This window comes from Harpia harpyja, chromosome 1 (assembly GCF_026419915.1).
Source record: "Harpia harpyja isolate bHarHar1 chromosome 1, bHarHar1 primary haplotype, whole genome shotgun sequence".
NCBI lineage: Eukaryota > Metazoa > Chordata > Aves > Accipitriformes > Accipitridae > Harpia > Harpia harpyja.
The window spans coordinates 94,474,204-94,494,883 of NC_068940.1; the positions used below are offsets into that span (position 1 = coordinate 94,474,204).

At 37.2% G+C, this 20,680-nt stretch overlaps 1 long non-coding RNA gene across 1 annotated transcript; it reads left to right on the plus strand.

Moving 5' to 3' along the window:
* The first annotated feature begins 466 nt into the window (after positions 1-466).
* Positions 467-2,875, plus strand: LOC128143064 (uncharacterized). The gene is made up of 2 exons (XR_008235600.1): positions 467-906; positions 1,763-2,875. It is a non-coding gene; the product is annotated as an uncharacterized LOC128143064 (long non-coding RNA).
* The last annotated feature ends 17,805 nt before the right edge of the window (positions 2,876-20,680 follow it).

Sequence of the window (20,680 nt, forward strand, 5' to 3'; positions counted from 1 at the left end):
TCTTTTCATAGATTAGTTTAGGCCTGAAATAACTAGATGTTTTTTTCACACATCTAGTATTTCCAAGAATTGATCCTGATTTCTTCCTGAGTGAGAGAGAAAAATGGGCCTGATATCTTTAAACTTTTCCTATCTTCTTATACTTATATATTTTCCTGAAAAAATCATGATAAAAATGGCAATTAAAAGCTTGTCTGATGATTCAGTCCAGCAAACCATACACATCTCAAACTCTACAGACATATGCACTATTGATTCCCTATTTAAAAACTGGCCATGTAAATTTAAAGGTTCTGAGGCCCTGCAGTGTTGCTGAATAAACATCTAATAGTAATATTATGTTTGATGATACATGAGTGCCAGTGCTAACTTAATTCCACTTCAGGATATCAAGAATCACTGATACCTTCTTCCCAGCTAATTGCTGTGCTTAATTTGTTTGCTCAAGTAACACAATACTTTGGATTATAATAGAGACCAAAAGGTCTCAAACCATTCATTCCCCAGAGCAAGTCAAGAAATGCAGAAGAGGTCCAAACGTTGAATATCCACCATGAAGACCACCTTGGGTTTTGCCATTTTTTTAATAACAATTTGCTGACATGAAAATTGACTGTTAAGTAGTTCTTTTGAAATCCTACTGTACTGTGAATTCTTTAGTTTGCGTGAGGGAAATATCTAATGGTAGCAGACTACTTATTTTGGACAACGTAAAATGACCTGCTGTAAGTATTTTAAATGAAATGCTGGCTGAATAATCATGAGATTAATTACAATTCTGAATCATTTTCTACTGTGCCTGCCACTTGGTAGCTAGCAAGAGGAGCAGACATGATGTTCATTTGTGACTCATTTTGTGGTGCATGCATATGGATCCTCTGAATATTAGCAAAGTAAACATTCAAGGTGAGAACTCATCATCCTTTGGCAGTAATTTTAGTGGGTAAAGTCTAATAAGCCCATCTCCTCTGAACAGTATTGCAAAATCTCACGGTACTGGAACTGTTGAAATTGAACCTGTCTAATATTAAAGATTTCTATTTATTTACCCTAAAGTCAACAGGCGCTAGGCTTTTGCCTTTCTGCTTCCATCTGACTAGGTCAAAACTTTCCGTATATATGAGCTGCCTGATTTTTTTCTTCCTAAACAGAAAAATCTATAACTTCATAAAAATAACATAACTTAAAGTTTCATGTCTCTGAGGTATCCTTCAATATCAGTTATCTAATCCTTAGTCGGGAGATTCTCCTTTAAGGAAACTTCAAATTAAGCAAAACATAGTTGCCCCAGATGACCAGAATCTTGGGAAGGTGTATCATGAAACTGCAAGTTCTGCAACTTATTTTTCCTTGCTGACTGTATTTCTTTGCTATTCATAATATATCTACTTTCAAGATTTCTGCTGTAGCTGAAGTAAACAGTAGATATGAAGTAAAAGATAACTCTCTATCACCTCCAGAGAGAAGCCATAATGGCACATATAATCCTCTCAGTAAGCAATGATTTCTTGAGATGATAATTTATGTGAAGTTTGTGTGTGGTGTGTGTATTTAAACAACAGGACTGAGCATTTACAACTTAAAGAGGATATATGCATTTTGCTTACAAGTGCTGAGTGTTTTTCCTTTCTCTTTTGGAAGAATGCACTAAAATCTCCTATTTTCCCAAGTTTGATACACCAAACATAGTCATACCTAATTTCTGTCAATATGAATGCCTAAAGAATTCATTGAAAATGTCTCATTCACTTTGACCCTGAAGGTTTCTCTGGAATTCATCAAGTGGACTGACTATCTGCATTGCCCAGTTGCTTGCAGAAATTTAGCTCACTGTCATGTCTTCAATTCAGCAACCTAGAATGATGCAGCATAACTTTGGGAAACAGCAGCATTAAATTAGAGATGCAAGCTGCAGACTATAATATTAAAAATGTGTTCTCCTACTGTGGCCTAATTTGCCTTTTTCTTTTTATGCTGATAATGTATCTGAACCCACACTGTGAGCAGTGTGTAATAAGTTTCTAGGCTTTTGGCATCTGTTATGGACAAACTGTGGATTCTTTGCAGCTTCAAACAGCAAATGAAATGAGAATATCGATGGAATTCCTGCCTACATGTGTGACATGGAAATGTGTCTAAACAAATGTAACTTTGCAGCAGGAGCACTTAAATTGTGTTGAGGCTAAAAAACCAGATCTTGCTTATCACATGAATTAATTAACTGCAAAGCATTTCTTTCTCCCGTTGTTACACAAAGTAAAGGGCTGGGGATTTGCATCCTGTAATTCAGCATATAAAACTGCTGTCAGAACCTCTGGCTCAGGAAACCCTGAAACGGCAGGATGCTGGAAGTGTAACCAGGGGAAGGATCACCGCGTGCTTGCCTTGCTCTGATACTTTTCCTTAGGCATCTGCTACTGGCCGCTCTCAGAGCCAGGATATCCAACTAGATAGACCTTTGGTCTGACCCAGCATGGCCACTCTTATGTAAGAATACATGTGATCACGGGTGGTTTTGATCTGCAGCCCCTTCCAGGGCTGGATCACTATTGAGGATGAATGAAACTGTGACTGGAGTTAATTTTAAAACACTGTTATTCAGGTTTGGAGTCATTTCAAGGAATGTTGTGCTGTCCAAAAATATGAAAATCCATTGGATATACAGTCCTACTCAGGAGAAGTAAATTATATATGTTCACATGTTCTAAAAGGATTTGGAGTAACAAAGAAATTGTTACCTTGTGATTCAGCAACATGAGATACCTTGATGGATGTTACACTTAACTCTCTACACCCTTCCAGTGTAGCCTGATATGCATGTGCCTCAGTTTTGCAGTAATAATCTGGAAATAAACGTATTTTCTCATTCTCCTTGTCCATTTTTTTTTTTAAATAGTACATTCTTTGTAGCAATATCCCTTTGCATTTATGGTTGAAGCACCTAACACGAGGAGTCCCAAGTTTATTTGGGGTCTTTAGATGTTGCTGCTGCAAACATGACCAGTTTTTCTGACAGGTTATGCAGTCTGTTTGAGATGCACCTTCTCTTTCCACATCATAGACTTTTATGTAAGGCTGTAAAAGTGTAAGTTAGAGTTTTGCTAGCAACGGAATAAATAATTCATTCTTTTGTTTAAATAATACACCCTCTTTCCTGAATCTCTGCTGTCAGGAAAGTAGGCTTGGCCCTGGATTATTGTCTCTTGGTGAGTGTACAAGAGGCCTGAATTTGACACTGTCTGTCAAGTCGCCTTCCTCAAGCCCACAGTCAGGGAAAACTGCCCTGGAAGGGGGCAAGTGAATTCAGATTTGACTCCAAGAGAGCATGGTCAAGTGCTACTTTAACCACGGCTATTCACATTGCAGCGAGCAAGGAGTGGAAAAAAGGGGTGAATACCATTGTACTTGTCGAGCCGGTAGCTAAGCTGTTTCCAGTCTCTGGTGTTAGACTGGATAGTGTTTGGACAGAAGCAAGATGTGTTGGGCAGCTGATGTCAAATAAGGGAACTTTTCACTGCAAGCACATATTTTTATTGGTATTGGTCTTTCAGATGTTTAAAACAATGTTACAACAGTGTAACTTCTCATGCAGATGACCGAGCTGTCCTTTGACTAGTGCCTGAGAAATACCAGCTATAATTAAAAATATAAAGAATAGTATGGTACAGTTTATTTGCTGTGGGCAGAGCTTCTTATCCCGTGCAGTTTGGTACTGCTGGCCTGCCCGAATTAGGTGCAGTTGTCCTTCAAATGCCCTTTGGATAGCATGAGCTAACGGTGGCAAGTAAACAGGGACCTAAATCTATTCTGCAGTTTGTAGACCAAAAAAGGAGAGAATGTTGCAAAGGAAGCAGGAAGTCTGAGGAAGTCTTGATTTAATTTCCATAAATGTTTATTCTAAAGATACAGCAAGTACTAATATGAAAAAGCTATTAAAATAATCCCATTTCTCCTCTTTTTCTGGAATTTTGCTGATTACAACTCCTCCTATAACAGTTGTATTTTTTTCCTTCGAGTGCTATTATTTTGTGCAGTTGTATGAGCCTGTATCTAAAACTAATGCAAAGGGGAAAAGAAAATCCTGCAGTCTCAGGAGTACATATCTGGAGGGCCACAGTTTCTGCTGAAATAAAGTTGTTAATGGAATTAGAATCACAGTGACATACTGTGGAAGGCTTCTTTTTATTACACCCCTAAGATTTATGAAGGAAATGGTCCAGACTCCTACAAATTCTTGTGAATAGTGAGGAATATATACGTTAGTGTGCCAGATGACATATATAGGTTATATAAGCCAGATTAAAGCAAATTAAGTTTTAGTGTAGAATTCAGCTGAGATGGCCTTCTGGAGAAGTTCACTGTCTGTCTGATATTTTTAAAACCCTGTTTTATTGATCAGATCCTTGAGAGCAAGAGATTGAACTAATTCAGTCTGAATTAGTTTTATCTGAATCTTCAAAAGACTTTAAGAGAGTACTCTTTGTCTACAGCAAATGAGGGACATGAATTTACTCAATTGTCTGAACTTGTCCCTCCTGTTGTTCATTTTAAATGCTTGTACTTTAAGCCAATATGAATTAGAAAAGTTATGAAATGTGATAAATATTTACTTTTTCTCCTTTTTTTTAAGTGAATTCAGACTTTGGACAAAATATGAGGCTAAAAACTGAGTCAGGTACTACCGTTGCTAGGGGCCATGCAGGTGTTGGTGTGGTAATGATTTGCCTGGACACCAGTTAAAAGTGACTTTCTCTATGGAATTTGGGTAAACTGACTGACCAACGTATGGGAAAATAAGCTATTTTATTGCAGTTCCCTATGTAGGGATTCTGTTATAGAATAAAATTTGTTAGTTTATGAGCAAAATTGTTATTTTGCAATGCAGTCTTCTTGTGTTGTTCGAGGATATTGTGTCTCCACAGGAAGGTATTCTGGAACAGGGATGACAAAATACATTGCTCTGAATCTTCATGTGGTCAAGATGCCAAGGTTAAAGGGGCTAGTTCATCCCTATTTTGCCTTTCTACTGAGATTTCCTATACGAGTGCCAAGACTGATAGGATGTCAGTGACAGAGCCAAATGTCTGTTAGGATGTGGAAGAGAATGATTCCTCACTGCCTGTAGCTGGGACTATACTGTTGGGAAAGGGTTTTTTTGTTTCTTTCTTTCTTTTCTACAAAAAGAGAGAAGAACAATAAGGAATCCAAGTGTTTAAAAATTCAGTCCTGAGCATCGATCACTATTTTGTCTTTCTGAGTTTTTCTGAAAACGAAGCCCGTATCTATCTTAAGCACTTTCAATTTTATATAAGGCCATTAAAATTAGATTCCTAAATTAAGTATTGTATTGCTGATCGAAAATGACATTTTTCTGTTGTTCAGGATAAAATGTGTTGAAGTTTTCTCTTTTTGTTCTAACTTGGAGCAAAACTTGAAGTTTTCCATGGGGTGGGAGTTCTGAGAAATATAATTTTAAAAATATTGAATTGTTGTAACCTGATACTGAAGTGATTTTGCTTTGTTAGTATTGAAGCATGCCACGTATCAGTATTTTAAGGCAAAGGTGTAAAATAAACAAAGTGATGAAGTAGAAATAAAATGCAAATTAAAAAATACAACAGAAATTTTTCATTAGAAACTATCACATCTAAGATTTCATCAAAATTGATGAAAACTTTGTGTTTTGTTAAAATCGCTTTTTCCAGACAAAAGTACCTGATCAAATTTTCTTTGATCTAAATATTCTTAGATGAGTATGGTAGATAATTCAAACATAAAGTGAAGAGGTTCTTGCCTGCTATTAGGCACCCCATTTTGAAAACTGGGCCGCCATTAATATCAGTGAGGATTAAAGGTGGGAGAATACATAGCCATCATTAGTCATCATTACCTGATGATCCATCTAGCCTGAAGATCAAGCATTTGCTTTGGAAAGAAGTCACTTCTTCACATTAAGGAACACCAACAGCAAACTGTGTCAATTCCAGGTGTAATGGGTTTGAATAAAAAATATAAAGTCCAAATTGCCTATATAGTTGTGCAAATACATAGGTGAATTTTAGTATACAGTATATACAATAGATCTCTAGGACATATCTTTGCAGTGGGGTTATGGGATGGATGTTGTGAGTTCTAGTTCATTCGATCCTGAGGAAACCGCTGTGGATATGAAAGAACTCAGCCCACCAGATACAGGATTTGAATCTTGCTGTTGCAATACATTACCACTTCTCTTTTCCTGAGATCTGATATCTGAAACAGCCATCAGACTGATATTTGTGGTTAGAAGAAAAAAAAGGCTTTGGTAGGATTTACACGTGATATTTTATAAACAGTGGTATGAGTAGTAGTAAATTGTGATGAGACTGTGGAGGGAGAGATCAAGACTGTGTAAGGAAAGGGAAGAAAGGAAGCTTCAGAGATTAGATAAGCAGCCATAATTTTCAGGGCATACTTGATTCAAACCTCAGAAGACATTGTGGTTCATATATCATTGAATTTTGACCTGTGCTGGAAATTCTTTTTAGCAGAAATACTGTAATGAATTGGCAAAAACCATATATGTTTTCTTTGAAACCTTTTGTCTTTATGCCAATGTAAGCAAGAGAAATGCTTTTACCATAAGCCTTTAGCTTTCCTATAACCCATGATCTTTGTTTTACTCTTAACACACTTAAGCAGTAGGTTAAGTTTTTTTTCTTGCCCCCCCCCCTTTTTTTTTTTTACACAGTTTTAGGAGTTTTACTTGTAATGTGGGGGGAATATCCCACTGGCCAATTACTTTCTGTACATCTTTAGGTCTCTCACATTCAATAGTCACGGCATATCAATGGACAGCATTGAAAATTAAAATGCATGAAGCTGAATTAGACTCCTCAGCCCCCAAATGGCCCCATAGGCAGAAACCTCCCTGAAAGAGCTGTCATTTAGAATGCAGCTAGCAAATAACTTGTATTTTAGGCTGAAAGCACAGAGGCATTTCAAGTTTGAATTGTAATCATAAATGAACGAGTATCAAAAACAGTGGTGGAATGAAGCCAAGAATTTATCACTTTTTCAAAACACCATTTACAAGAGGCATTTTTGATTTTTCGTTGGTTACATGTCCATAGATATTATGCAGGCTGCATACTGAATCATGACAGAAAGATCTTTGGTGTATGAGGTGGTGGGTTTTGTTTCTTCAAGTTTTTCCTTTGCTGCTGTTTAATCTGGAATTGGTCCCTATTCCCATTCATTTTAATTGTCTGCTATGAATATAGAGGTTTTATGTTGGTATAGTTGGCATACTTCCATTTTATCCTTCCTTGCCATGTTGGAAATGGGCTCTGGATCAGACATTGTGAAGGACATGCATTTACAATCATTCTTTTGAAAACAGGCCTATCCTCAGAAGCACATATCAGCTTCTTGATGCTGCTTCACAACTTAGAGTGGTTGTCATAGGTGCAATCTTTCAGTGTCTAATAATAGTGGGTGAACCGATACAGTGAGAAACTCTCTCTCTAGCTTTACTTTCATAGATGTTTTCAGGCTATTTGTGAAGGCCAAGGGATTGAAAACTTTGATTCTGGAGCATGCAGAATCTTTACCTGATTGCCTCCATCCAACATTAGGAGCATTTGGATATTGCAGATGAAAGAGTGCTTTCTCTCTCTTTTTGTTTGAGACCTTTCTGGTCAATTGAAGTGTATACCTTCTTTATGTATTGACTAACTCATTTTTCTTCACAAATCAAATACAACATATCTGGAGACACCTCCTGCCAGACATGCTGCCATGTGTTGTTCTTGCAGTGGATCGATGATGAGTTACTTCACTTCAGAAGACAATTCTTCAGTCATACTTTCTCAGTTTTGGTTGACTCCAGTACCACAGAAGAATACCCTGCTTTGTGGCACAGGGCTGGTGTTTTCCATAATGGTTCTACAGATGTGTGGCTATTTTAGCATGATATATTCTGGTCTGTGCATTTTGTTACTCTGGAGGAGTAGTGGCATAGCATGACCTTTTCCATTTTGTGTTTTTAACATCACGGCAGCAATTACATTGTCTCTAATGCAAAGGGTCTTTCTATATTTTCGTAGAGAAGACTGATCTTCAGCCTCCATGTCATATGCTAGGAACAGAAAATACTCTAATGGAGGGGAAGAGGATTCAGATGTGAACATGCATGCAATGTATCATATGCTATGTGCCGGCCTCTCATTTTAGTAAAGAATCACTAACTTTCAGAAATAAGTCAATAAGCTATTTTTCTACCACTTTGGTATACCTCATAAGCATGACCTGATTCTGTTAATGTACATCCTCCTAAATCCCACTGCAATTTTCTGCCTGAAAAGTGGGCGTCAAAGAGACAGGCAATATATCTGTAAAGTCTCTCAATTCCTGCTGTGTGACCACATGAAAGTGAAGGAGAATTTGGCTCATCATGAGAATTTTCCTAGTAATACTATTGAGCACATTTAAAGGAAACCCAAATTTTCTGCTTGAGTAAATTTTGTTTTGCTGATGAAATCTGTGGTGCTTAAAGTGGAAACCCTCTTTGGTAACTGAACAAAGCCATCAGGTATGTTATTTGACTTGACAGTCTGGTGTTTGATTAATCAAACTGTTAATTTGATTTTAAATGACTGATGCTCTTTTAGTATGTCTGACTTAAGTGCCTGTTTATAATTACGGTACTGAATCAAAGGCTCTTCCCAACCATTGTACAGATTAGTTTGGAAAGATGTGTTTTGATTTTAGTAGTTGTAAAAAACCTAGCATTGGTGTTTACTTTAAAGCACAAATATGTTCAAAGAAACACATAGTTAAAGTGATAAAGCAGTGCCCTCACACTTTTTATCTGAAAAAGGAATGCAAGGGTGCAATTTTTAATAAGTTATATAAACAGCACACTTTATCTTCTAAAGAGATAACCAGTTTGGGGGCATTCATAACAGTTTGATTGGTGGGCACTTAGCTTTGTGTAATGAACATATATCATGCAAAACTTGTAAAACTGCTGGAGGTAGGGGATTTAATCTTGTGTGCAGCTGTTTGCATCTTGTAATTTGTAAATTCCCAGTGAACTTGGAAACTAAGTAATGGTATGCTGTAGCATCTAATAACTGTGTGCTGTGGTGTTTTTTCAAGTGGATTGTAGTAAATATTCAGATATTAGGATATCTGTATGTTTGAATATAAGTGAAGGCCATGCTACATGGGTAAGGTCCTAATCCTATAAAGGCAGCCAAGCACATGCTTCATTGAAGTCATCTGTGTAGTCCTATTTGGCCTGATAGTTATATGAACTCTTAAATGCAAATCAGATCTATGAGTTTCCACAGGCTTCATGTATGATTTCAAGGTGTGTATCTATAACTTCAGGAAAGTGTCTGCATTTGGAAAAAACCCCACTAATTTCTGCAATAACACTCTTTTGAAATAGTTTAAATTATGGCTAATCACTAATGTGGTAAATTCAATGTCTAGTAAATGCACAAAATACTTTGAAAGTATCAGTCTTGGTACAGCAAAGAAAAAATGTCTGGAGGCATTATTTTTGCCTATTTTTAAACTCTACATGTCTCAGATAATACATTATCATCCCTAGTTTTCCTCATGAGCTGCTTGAATATCTCAGGGGTATATATTGCAATACTGTAACTATATAGCAGATAATCTGATCCCTTAACAAAGACATTATTTTTTTCCAAGTATGTTTTTGGGCATTGTAGTTAAGTGGGTGTTTACAAAAATATTCTAAATTTAAAGAAAGTTTTCCATGCCTCCTTTTTTGGTTTCCCAGCTATATACAGTTTTAAGAGGCTTGATTTTCAGAGGAAAGATACTCAGCACTTTCTGGAAATGAATCCCCACACAGGCAATTCAGGCATCGTAACAGCCAAAATCATTAGTCATTCCTGAAAATCTTGGCTGAAGGACACTAGACAACACAATCTCTATTTCTGTAGGGTTTTCTGTTTTCTGTTTCTTTTTTCTCACACCATAATTTCATAAATTTTTCAGTTACTGCAGCCTTTCCAGAGTCCACAGACATGAATTTTGACTGTAAAACCAAGCTAAACCAGCTTCTTGATTCTTCCCTTTAGTTTTTCATATATCATACAGAGCAGTATGAAAGGATGAGAAATCATTGTTTTTTCCTTAGCAAGGCATCCTTTTGGGAAAAAAGTAGCCTCTCAAGGAAAGGAGCATGGGGAAATATAGTTTTGTCTCTCCCCACCCCCATCCAAATGCCAGACATCTGAATATTCTCATTTAGCATTCTTAAATGACCCTTACTTTGCTGGCATGTCACTAGCCTGGATTTTTTTTTTACCTGGTTTATTGAAAGACTACTGAACTTGGCTGAATTCATGGAGCTTGGAATGGGGTTCTGCAAGGGTGTGTCCCTTGACTGTGGTAAAGTGTATCCCGAGAAGAAGTTATATAAATACATGGACCTGATAATTTTTTCTGTTTCATGGCTCTATATTCTTCCCGTGTCAAATTCACAAGCAGGTTACTTACAGAGCAAAGTATGTTTGTGAGATTTGTGTATCCTGGCTGTCCTCAGGACTCCACGGTGGACTGATTCCTGGACTGGGGATGCAGAGTTACTCTGGGCTCTGTTTTACTTTTTCCATCTGTGTTCAAAAACACGACAGGTTTGCAGTGGGGAGCCATGTCATTGTTCTTTTTATTCCACCTTAGAACATTGAAAGTCCTTGCTGGGGAGTGCAATGACTTAGAAATGGGGTGAATCTGAAGTTCAAGAAAGCTAGCTAGAAATGTCTACCAGAAACATTGAACGCAGTCTAAGGCAGTGGTAATGGTTATGACTCCGTGAAGCCACGGCACCAGTGACAGTGGTGTTTTTCATAGGTTGCCAGAAGCCTGCAGGGCCAAGTGAAAGACAGGAGCATCTGTCCTATGTGTTTCTTGGGTTTGTGAGTAGAAATGTTTTTTGAGAATGAAGAGAAAAAAGGAAAACTCTTGTTGAAAGAACCTTAGGGACTGGGGCCAGAATTAATTTCAACTAATTGTAATACCCAGCTGAGATTAGGAACCCCGCTCTACAGCCCATGAGAAGAGGCAATTTTAGAGTAGCAACACTGAATTATCCTTTAAAGCTGTCTCTCAGCATTGACTTATATAGGCAACCTTTGTTGATGGGACTCCTAATTAGGCACCCTAGAGAAATTCCAGCAGTTAGTGAGATGAATTTGGATCTCAGTGAAATAAAACTTCCTCAATTTTCTCTCCTGTACATAACAAAAAATTATATAGAAGAACATAGCAGCATTTAAATTTAACAGAAAGGTATATTTTTAATCTGAAAAGCTGATCACTAAAACTTACTTTGATAAATGCCTTGCTTTGCTTGGCTAAGGAGATGAGTCAGAGCATAGAACTCTTTTTTTTTTTTTTTTTCCCAGGTGATTTTCATTTGTATCACCTTTATTCCTTTTGAGCATATTTTTACAGTCTGAAGTTAGAAATTTCCATTTATATATCATAGTTGATGAGTATATCATATTTGATGATGCTCTGCAGAAATATTGCTTGATTTGGATGACTCTCTTAAGGAGAAATAGAAGTAATGGTACTATTTACCTGCACTGACATCTGTAAAGTCCTGAAAAAAATGAGGAATAATAGACAATAATAATGCATGTGAATAAAAATTCTTTTATAACAAGGAAAGAATGGGCTCTTTTCAGCAGCCCAAAAGTTGACATTAGGTTTTGGATATACTTCACTAACTGTCAATCTTGTTCTATGTAAACTTAAATTTTAGATTGTGAAGAGCTTAATTATACTTCTCTTTTTCATTTTTGTGTTTTATATGGATCTCTTGATAGGCCTGCACAAGGGCAAGAACTAGATTATTTTCAAATTGGATAAAATGCTTCAATGTGGCAGAAGAGTTCTGTATAGAGTATTTAATATTCTTAAAAAATGTTACTACCATCAGTTAAATAAGTCTGTTATCCAGATTAATTCTTGGAGCCTGGAATAGGCATTTCCTTGCAGATAGTGCTGTCCACTCTCTTCTCTAGCAGTGACCTCCCAAAGAAATTCCTTCACAAAGAAGACATTTCTGTGGGGAAAAAGAGGAATGTGAACTGCTATGTCCTGATAGGTTGCTGCTGCTAAATTATTAACTGGATATCTAAGCCTCTGTTCTGGCAGTTCCAGCTCTTGTTCTCCTTCAGAGCAGCTTTGGCTTTAAGTGTAATAATTGTTAACTGTGGCAGGAAGACTGAAAGTGAAGGGAACTGGAGTTTATACTTAACGAAAAATCCTGCTGCAAACCTCTCTTGTTTGGGTGTCCTGACTTCATTATAAATAAATGTGTGTGTGTTATTATGGCTGTACTCAGCTCATTATTATTATTTTTTTCTTCTGGTGAGGTGACACAGGTTTTTATATATATAATTAGGAAATTGACACTGTACTGCCTATGGATTGAAGTCAAAAGCTATTAACTTCAGCTTTAAATACACTGAGGCAGAGTATTTACGAGAAAAAAAGAACACCTATATGGATTTACTGCCTTGTGCAGAGAGGAGTTGCTGGTGCTACGTCTCACTATTGGAATTTCTTTGGATATACACAGCATTTAATGGTGAGGTTGAAGGAGTATCCGCTGAAGGAGAATCCACTGCAGGGCGGGTTCCTAAGCACAGTTTTACATGTCCACCAGTTTTGGCTGGGAGCTCATACTGGTTTTAGTACTATGCATTATTGGCTTGGCTTTGCCACATCCTGGGCTTGCCACAGTGCTGAAGTTCAGTTCTGGACTGGTCACAGCAAAGAAGCTCAGCTCAGCTGGAAGAAGTATTTGCAGTAGTATGGAAGGGGAAGGAGTTTGCTGAACAGATTATGGGACATCTGGGGCAGTAAACACAGTACAGACAGGGAGCCGAGGCAGCTAACATGACAAGGGACTTCAGAGGGATTATTTTTAATGTTTTTTGCACCTTTGGTCAATATATTAAAGTTCTTAACTTAGAAGAAGCTGATGCAGAGGCAACACTGCCCAACTGGTCTCAAAATTTCTATGCAACCCTTTTTTTCCCAGTCAGACCTAGCCATCTGCCCCATACTGTATGGCTCCTTCAGAGCAGGATGGTCTTACAGGCCTGCAGTCCTTGCTCCCATCTGCTTGTACTTCACTTACTTTGCTTTCTGTGCAGAGTTGATGGGTTTTGCTAATGCTGTTTTGACATTAACATATTAACCCTGCTTGAGAAATCCTCTCTCTGTTTTGTAACTATTCTGGACAGAGTGCTTGCTGCCACCTCCGCTGCGTGAAGCTTTTAGGGTGTTCTGCAGGGTGGATGGACTATAGGAGAGTGAGTGTTGAGGTATTTAAGCTGGTTTTAACTGAGGTAATTTCTGTGCAAGGGTTAATCCAGTTCAGAGTTTTGTGTGGGTTAATGTTGTCATCACCCAAATTAGCTTGCAGAGTTCTGTGCTCTGGAGCCAAACAGTTCTTGGTACTCATACTAGGTTTTTTAAAGCTGCTTTGTATATTTTCAGACTGCAAATAGGTTAAACGTACATTTGTGATCCTCCTCTGTCCCCTACATGTGTTTAAATCCTGAGTGAGGAGCCTGAAAATATTTCTGCCTAACTTCTAACAGAGGCATCGCATTTTTTCCCATATAAAGCATGTCCCTGAGCCTGTCGATCTATGGATTCCTCTCTAGTGCCCACGTGTCTAATAGTTACTCAGTTACTCACCGCAATGCTCTGGGTTAGGGCACAATTCCCTTTTTTTTTTTTTTTGTCTGCATTAATGAAGACTTTGGAAGGTGTCCTGTTGTCTTGGTGATTCTTGGAGCATTTAAGGAGTGGGGAGGCAAGAAGAAACTAATGTGTATGTTCCTCTCAGACCTTTATACATTCTCCCCACAGACAATTCCACTTCAGTTCATTTCCATGTTTCCCTTGCGAAAAATAAGTTGTTGGGTCTCCAGCTCCCTAGCCTGAATACAGTCAATGCAAAGGATTCAGAGATATCATGGTCAAGTTATCCAGCACTTCATTGTGTTTACCTACTATCTTCCAGTAGGTCCTGATTTTTTGAACAGTTATCTGAATTAAACAAATTCTTTTTTTACAAACATACTTTAATCTATGGCTTACTCGCAAGTTTTGTCTGTTTACTTGCTGTTAATTACTTGAGAACAAATGCTATGATTTCTTCTCCTTGACAGAATAACTGATTCCTCTGTCGATCAAGGAATTAAATCAAAGACCATTCCAAATGGCTGTGTGGGAATATTCAGCATGTGTGGATATATTTTTGATAAGTATTCACAAGACTCAGTCATATTAACTTGCTTGCAAATGAAAATACATGAATGATTATAAAAGAATTGCAGTCCAGCCAGAGTGTACACATTTTTGCCAGGGAACCACCGTGGTAGTGCTCTGGTATTGTCACGTACCATGCCAGTGCAGGGATGAGGTGCTTAATGTACCGGCATCCTGCAGAGCCAACTGTATCACTCTGTGATTTCATTGTACTGCAATTCCTTCATATCTCTCAGATCCATTTGTCTTGCTGTAGTAAGAGAAATCTTTCGTTTAGGACGCAGGCACCACTGAGCAAACTATGTTCCTAATCATAGTTAGAAAGAAGAAAATAGGTATGAAATTAGTGGTGAGTAGCTGGTCACTCTACAGTTCAGACCAAGGCTTTTTTAGGTTAATATTCCAGGTAACTGGAATATTTTTGTTGTCTGTTACGTAAGTTGGGATTGGATCCTCAAGGAAGATGAATGCCATCTACAAAGTAATATTTTAAAGCTTTTTTACCATCTGATAGAAGTTTCTAAACTCTGTCAGTATGGGAGGGAGAATAGTCCATTGAACACAACTATGCTGAATATGTTTTCTAAATAGATTTATAGATGAATGTAAGAGACTATTATAATTGTCTGGCCTGATGTTATCGAGATGAGAAAATTTTACTCAGTAATATTTTTAGGAAGCCTATTACTTCTCTTTGAGCAGTGGTGTACAGTACAGTATGTATCATAAATATATATACACAAATATATGTACATGCAGCTTAAACTTACTGAATGAGAATTTGGTTGTGGTCAAATTGAGGATGTAATTTTCCAGAGGGATTACAATTGCTAAAGGGTAACCCTAGCTAGAAAAGATTGATGTAATTAAAAACAGACTAGTGCAGATACACTGATAATACTTCTACTCCAGAAACAGAGTTGGCATGTCTTCATCTATATTGTTATTAAACTCCCTCCTTTTTACTTTTCTTCTCTTATGCTGTGCTTGAGACAGCTCCTATCTGATGAGGAATTAACATTCACGTTTGCTTTCCGAGTCTTTTCTTAAGCTTGTATCAGACAAAACGAAAGAAAAATGAAGATTGTCTGCAAATGCTGAAGTAACTTAGTTTTATAAATCCTTTCAGGAGATCCTATGTTTACTAAGTGAACTACATGGGGTTAATTTACTAAAGTGTTCTGAAGGGCTTAGCCAAATGAGGAAAGAAACATTACCTAGAGTTGCTGTTCTTTGCCAGGAACAAAAGTAAAACAAATCAGTGGCAGGATGAGTGGATCCGGTTAAATAATAATGTCTCTCCAGCAGGAAGTCTGTCTATCAACTGAAAGGTGAGACAGCAACATAATGACAATGCCCTGTGGATCAACTCTGAGGGTAAAAAAACCCGTCCCACAACACAACCCACCCCCAAAACCCCCTCAATGAAAATATAAGATGACAGAATTCACACCAGCATTTTTTTAGTCTTTAAGCTCAAGTGTCTGGAAACACATTTCTTCTCTAGGTTATTCACATGCAGATTCCTTCTTGTGGTGGAATGCCCCAGGGTAACTGAGAGCAGAATTTGGCCCTTTCTGTTTGCTCAGTGAGGCTAAGTGCTGCTTTCTCAGTGAAATACCTGCCTTAAAGCTGTACAGCTGCGATATGCAAGAGTAGCTTTGGCATTTCCTTTTTTTCAGTATAGGAGGTGAGTCCTGCAAAAGCTGAAGACTTTGTGTGCAAGGGTAAGTGTCACGCACGAGTTTTGGCCCGAGAACTTGGGGCGTGGGGATGCATTTGTGACATCAAATGTAGAAGTAAGGCTTGACAGAATTAATATCAAATTATTAAAACATCCGCAAAAGCTTTTCAGTCTGTGGTGCTCTGTTATTTGTATTTCAGTTCCAGATGAGTACAGTGCTCCTAGGGCACATGAAAATTCCCTGGAATTCAGCCACAATTGTAAATGCTCATTGTCTCTGAGAGCAAATCTAGTTACTTAATGTATTTAAATATGGATTTAACAGCTGAACAGGAGTTTGAAAACTTTGGTCTCCATTTCTAGGACTTTCAGCATATTGTTTTTCAAAATCAGTGAACTAATTTTTTTTTAATATATGAAGTCTTCTCACACTGCTATCAAGAAATCCCGAATTGCCATTTGTGTGCTTAAAACATCTGCAGGAAACAAAGGTGTTGGGTTGTTTTGCAATGATCAATTCAGTTCTCATTTCCATTTGGTAATTGCTGTGAAAGACTTACCTGCTGTAATGTAGTTTATTTTGTCTGGAAACGCCTTTGTTTCTGTGTATGGCTGCTAAGCAACAGGCCAGATATTTACTGTCAAACAAATAAAACAAAAGCCTCATCTGCCATTTGGAGGCTCAACGTCATTGTTACTGAACCACTCAACTGGGTCATCATATTTGAGAGTCAGCTCTAAACTTAGTTTTCCACCACACAGTAATTTAATTGTAGGAATCCTTTCAGTCCTCACATTATCTCATGAGATTGTAACTATATGGGAGTATTCTAATGTCTCATATATTATTTATTTTAAATGATTTTTTTTTTCCGCCATCGAAAGGGAAAAGGAAAACTTACCTCATGAGACAGTCTAATTTTCAAACGTAGAGTTACCTTCTCGGTTACCCTGCAACAACGAGGGATTTCTTTAATAAGTTCCTGCTGTGATTAGAGCTGAGCCCTTTCCCTCTATTACCTCCCTTGTTCTGCCCAAAACAGTAATCAAAATATATTTCTTGGAACAAATCTGGAAAAAAAAAAAAAGAACAGAAAACCCAAGTCCCAGAAGGAGCAGTCAGGCAGAAATGCTACTGTCAAAGGGAAATTACCATCGAGGCAAGGAGATAATCAATAGTAATCAGGCTGGTAGCTCTAAAATACAGCAGTTTCCCTCAAGACTTGTATTATGTTCATCTGCAATGGGTCAGAGGCCAAGGCAGAGTGATTGCAATTGAGGTAAGGTTTTCAGAAAGGTCCGGGTGACATGACAAATCTGCAGTTTTTAATAGCTGGAACTTGTCACCTTCTCCAAGGCCGCGGTTGCTAACTGCAGCCTCTATCACTATGAATACTGGCGAGTGGGTTGCTCCTTATTGTTTCAACACGTCTGTGTTAGTGTTCTAGTCAATTTGGGAACCGGGGATGACATCTGCCAGGTATCTGTACACATAAAGTAATTTGGGGGCTAAATAGGGGGAGGCCATGAATCATTCTGAAAAGCACTGAGAAGTTTATTGGGGAATAATTTCAATAGTGTTGCTAAAATCTGTTGCCAAAAGTAGGCACCTAATATCTATAACTCCCATGCACTGTACACCTTATTGTACAATAGGGATATACAAACACTTACATGTGACCGAGATAAATCACTTTTGGTCTTTTCACCAGGTGTGCACTGGAAATGAGTGCTCCTGGCATTGTGAAAGAAATATTCAAGGAAGCCGTGACACCAAAATACAGAAGTATTCTAGAATTGCCTTTCGTTGTTGCAGGTTTCAGCACTTGTGGAGGAAATAATAAGAAAGGCCTGAAAAATAAAATCTGCTAAACTGACTTCATGGATTTTGAAGCAGTCAGTACCCCTACAAAGTCCTGCTGTGTATGGGTTGGAATATTAATTTTACAGGCTAATCCATCTGGCCATCTGCTCATCTGAAATTCAAACACGGCTATGTACTGCAAGTTAATACCCTATAACAACCAATAGCTATAAATGATCAGCAGAATATGTCATTCTGTCTTGCTCCTCCATCAGTGAATGAGTATGACATGTCATTTAATACTTCAGCTACTGATTATTCCTGATGGGGGGGGAGGGCAATGGTGAGAAAGCAAATGATTGAGCTGGTAGTGATGTTTGGCATGCATCTTGTGGATCCACTTTTTTGTTGCTCTCTCCTATGGTCCAATTATTATGGGTTGTGCCAAAGGCTACAGGAAAGACTGTGTTTAGATCTTCAGATTGGAAGTAGCGTAACAAATAATTTCCTCTGAGAATTGCTTTCCTGTGGAAAAAATTGGTCTTGACTGGATAGTCAAGACCAATATTTCGAGCTCTTGACTAGTCTATGGAAACCATGAATATATGCAGTTTTTTCAAACCTAGTAAAAATTTGATTTGACATGGTTCCAACAACAAAACCAAGGATTTCTATGTGGAATTGAGAAATACATATTGAGCTTTTTAATTTGTACCTGACTTTATTAAACATTCAGTAAATAGCTAATACTCTCTGAGTCAACATCTTTAAATCACTAATATTTGCCTAATATTTTTAAAATTCTAACTCAGGTATATCAGAACCAATATTTGTCCTTGTCTTTTTTTCTAACTTTCAACCTAAATTTTAATTATTTTGTTTGACAAAGGATGCCTTTGCAAACTGTGTGATTTGAGTAGTTGCTGAAGTCTTTGTCACGTCAGTGGTGCACTTGAAATGTTTAAGATTTTTGGATATTATGATTATACCCTTTTAATTTGTGTATCTTGATATGATTATGGCACTTGTTATGTAATAAACATGAAACTCAGCAGTAGTTAGTTATTCATTCTTTATGTTCTTATAATGCAGTAACGCAGCAAGGGGAGGGTTTACAGAAATAACATGTAAGGTAGGATCCAGCTCTGAGGCTTTCCATAATGATTATGTGTCTAACCACCTTTTGTGCGTTTGGAACGTCTCACCTCTGTGAGATACTGAAAGTCAAAGCTTTTTCTTGAAAGAAAGAAACCTTGACTTTCTACCATTTTGTTAAGTGAAGTTGCTTAATATCTGTGTTTCCGTTTCCCATTCTGCAAAATGCATACAGTCAAAATTGTTTCACTGAGTTGTTAGAAAAAAAAATTGAAATAGAACCCAAATTTTCCCAGAACCTAAATATAATTTGCTTTTGGAGTAGTTCCATATATTTTCCTAGTCTGTGTGAGGAATGGTGGCAGGATCTGAATCATAATGTTTGGAAAGAACTTTAAAGTCTTGAGAAAACTATAAAATACTATTAAGTGTGTAATTAATTGCTCAAACTCATAGTCTTCCTAATGGGTTTACTTTGTTGTTGTAGTAAAAGGAGAAGTTAGATTGCTCTAGGAAACACATTTTTGTAAATTTTGAAACCACAGCAATTTAGGTAACACATTTTAGCCTAGATTATGGTTATGAGTTGCTGCATTACAAGGATTCCACGTAAAACCACTTCATACCATAAGAGGTAACGCCTTTATGTAGATGAATAATATCCCTGAGAAATCAAATGGAGACTCAGAAGAAATAAAAGAAAAAAAAAAAGAGGAAGCTGAGTGTACGTAAATCATCACGTCAGGGAGATGATATTTTTATTGTCTCTGCTGTTAGTTAATACTGAGAGGGGAAAAAAAAGGCTTGTTTTTTTCTTTATTTGGTATCGGGGAGGAGTCAGAGAAAGAAATCCTTTCCCTAAGAGCTCTGAATTAACTTAGATTTGTTTGGCACCATTCAGGTGCCATAGACCAGGATAACAAAGAAAGCTTTCTGTTTGCCTTGTTGAGATTCACTGAAAGCAGAGAGTGTGACTGAAGGAAGAGTTTAGGTAGAGCCTTGGGAGGCAATTAAGTAATTTAAATATTTCTGTTTGCTTTTCACTGGAAGACAACACAGAATTTGGAAAAGACACAGTAAAAAACATTGTGCATCTCCCAAGCAAGCCTGTCTTTGCTATTTCCTACTCTGTCATTACCTGAAATGAAGAAGCAAATTTTGATATATTTAAAACCAATACCAAAATGCTAAGTACAAATAGGGATTTAATTCTGATGAAGAAAGAATGATAAATGGAGGAAATAATAATAACATGTATTTTTAAAAAATCCCTGATAATTTTAACCTTTTCTGAAACTATTTTCACAAATAAGTGACTTGAAAATCTCATTGTAGATATTAGTAAGAAATTGGCTAATCTGATAAAGTGATTATACTGAAGACACACTATTTTCTTTTCAAAATATACCTGATTTGGCTTCTCCTTCTATGATATTTTTTACTGAGGCTTTTCTACATTTTAATATGAGCAGAATAATTTTCAAATTATATATTAAATACTTTCTGGGATTGTTGAAGTCTTGGTTTAAGTTTGGGCCAAATGAACAATTAATACGTTATTTGCAGTGCATTGATAGAGGGTATATCCTCATGTCTGTGTCCCAAGTAAAAATGTAAGAACTCTGTTACTGACTTATTTTCCAATTTTCTATTGTTGCTCTGTCTAATGCCTATTCTGACAACTCAAAATGTTGAACAAACAAAGTAAATAAGCACTATGGAAACCATAGATCATAAAATATTCATATGCTTAGAAAAAATACATATTTAGGTTTCTT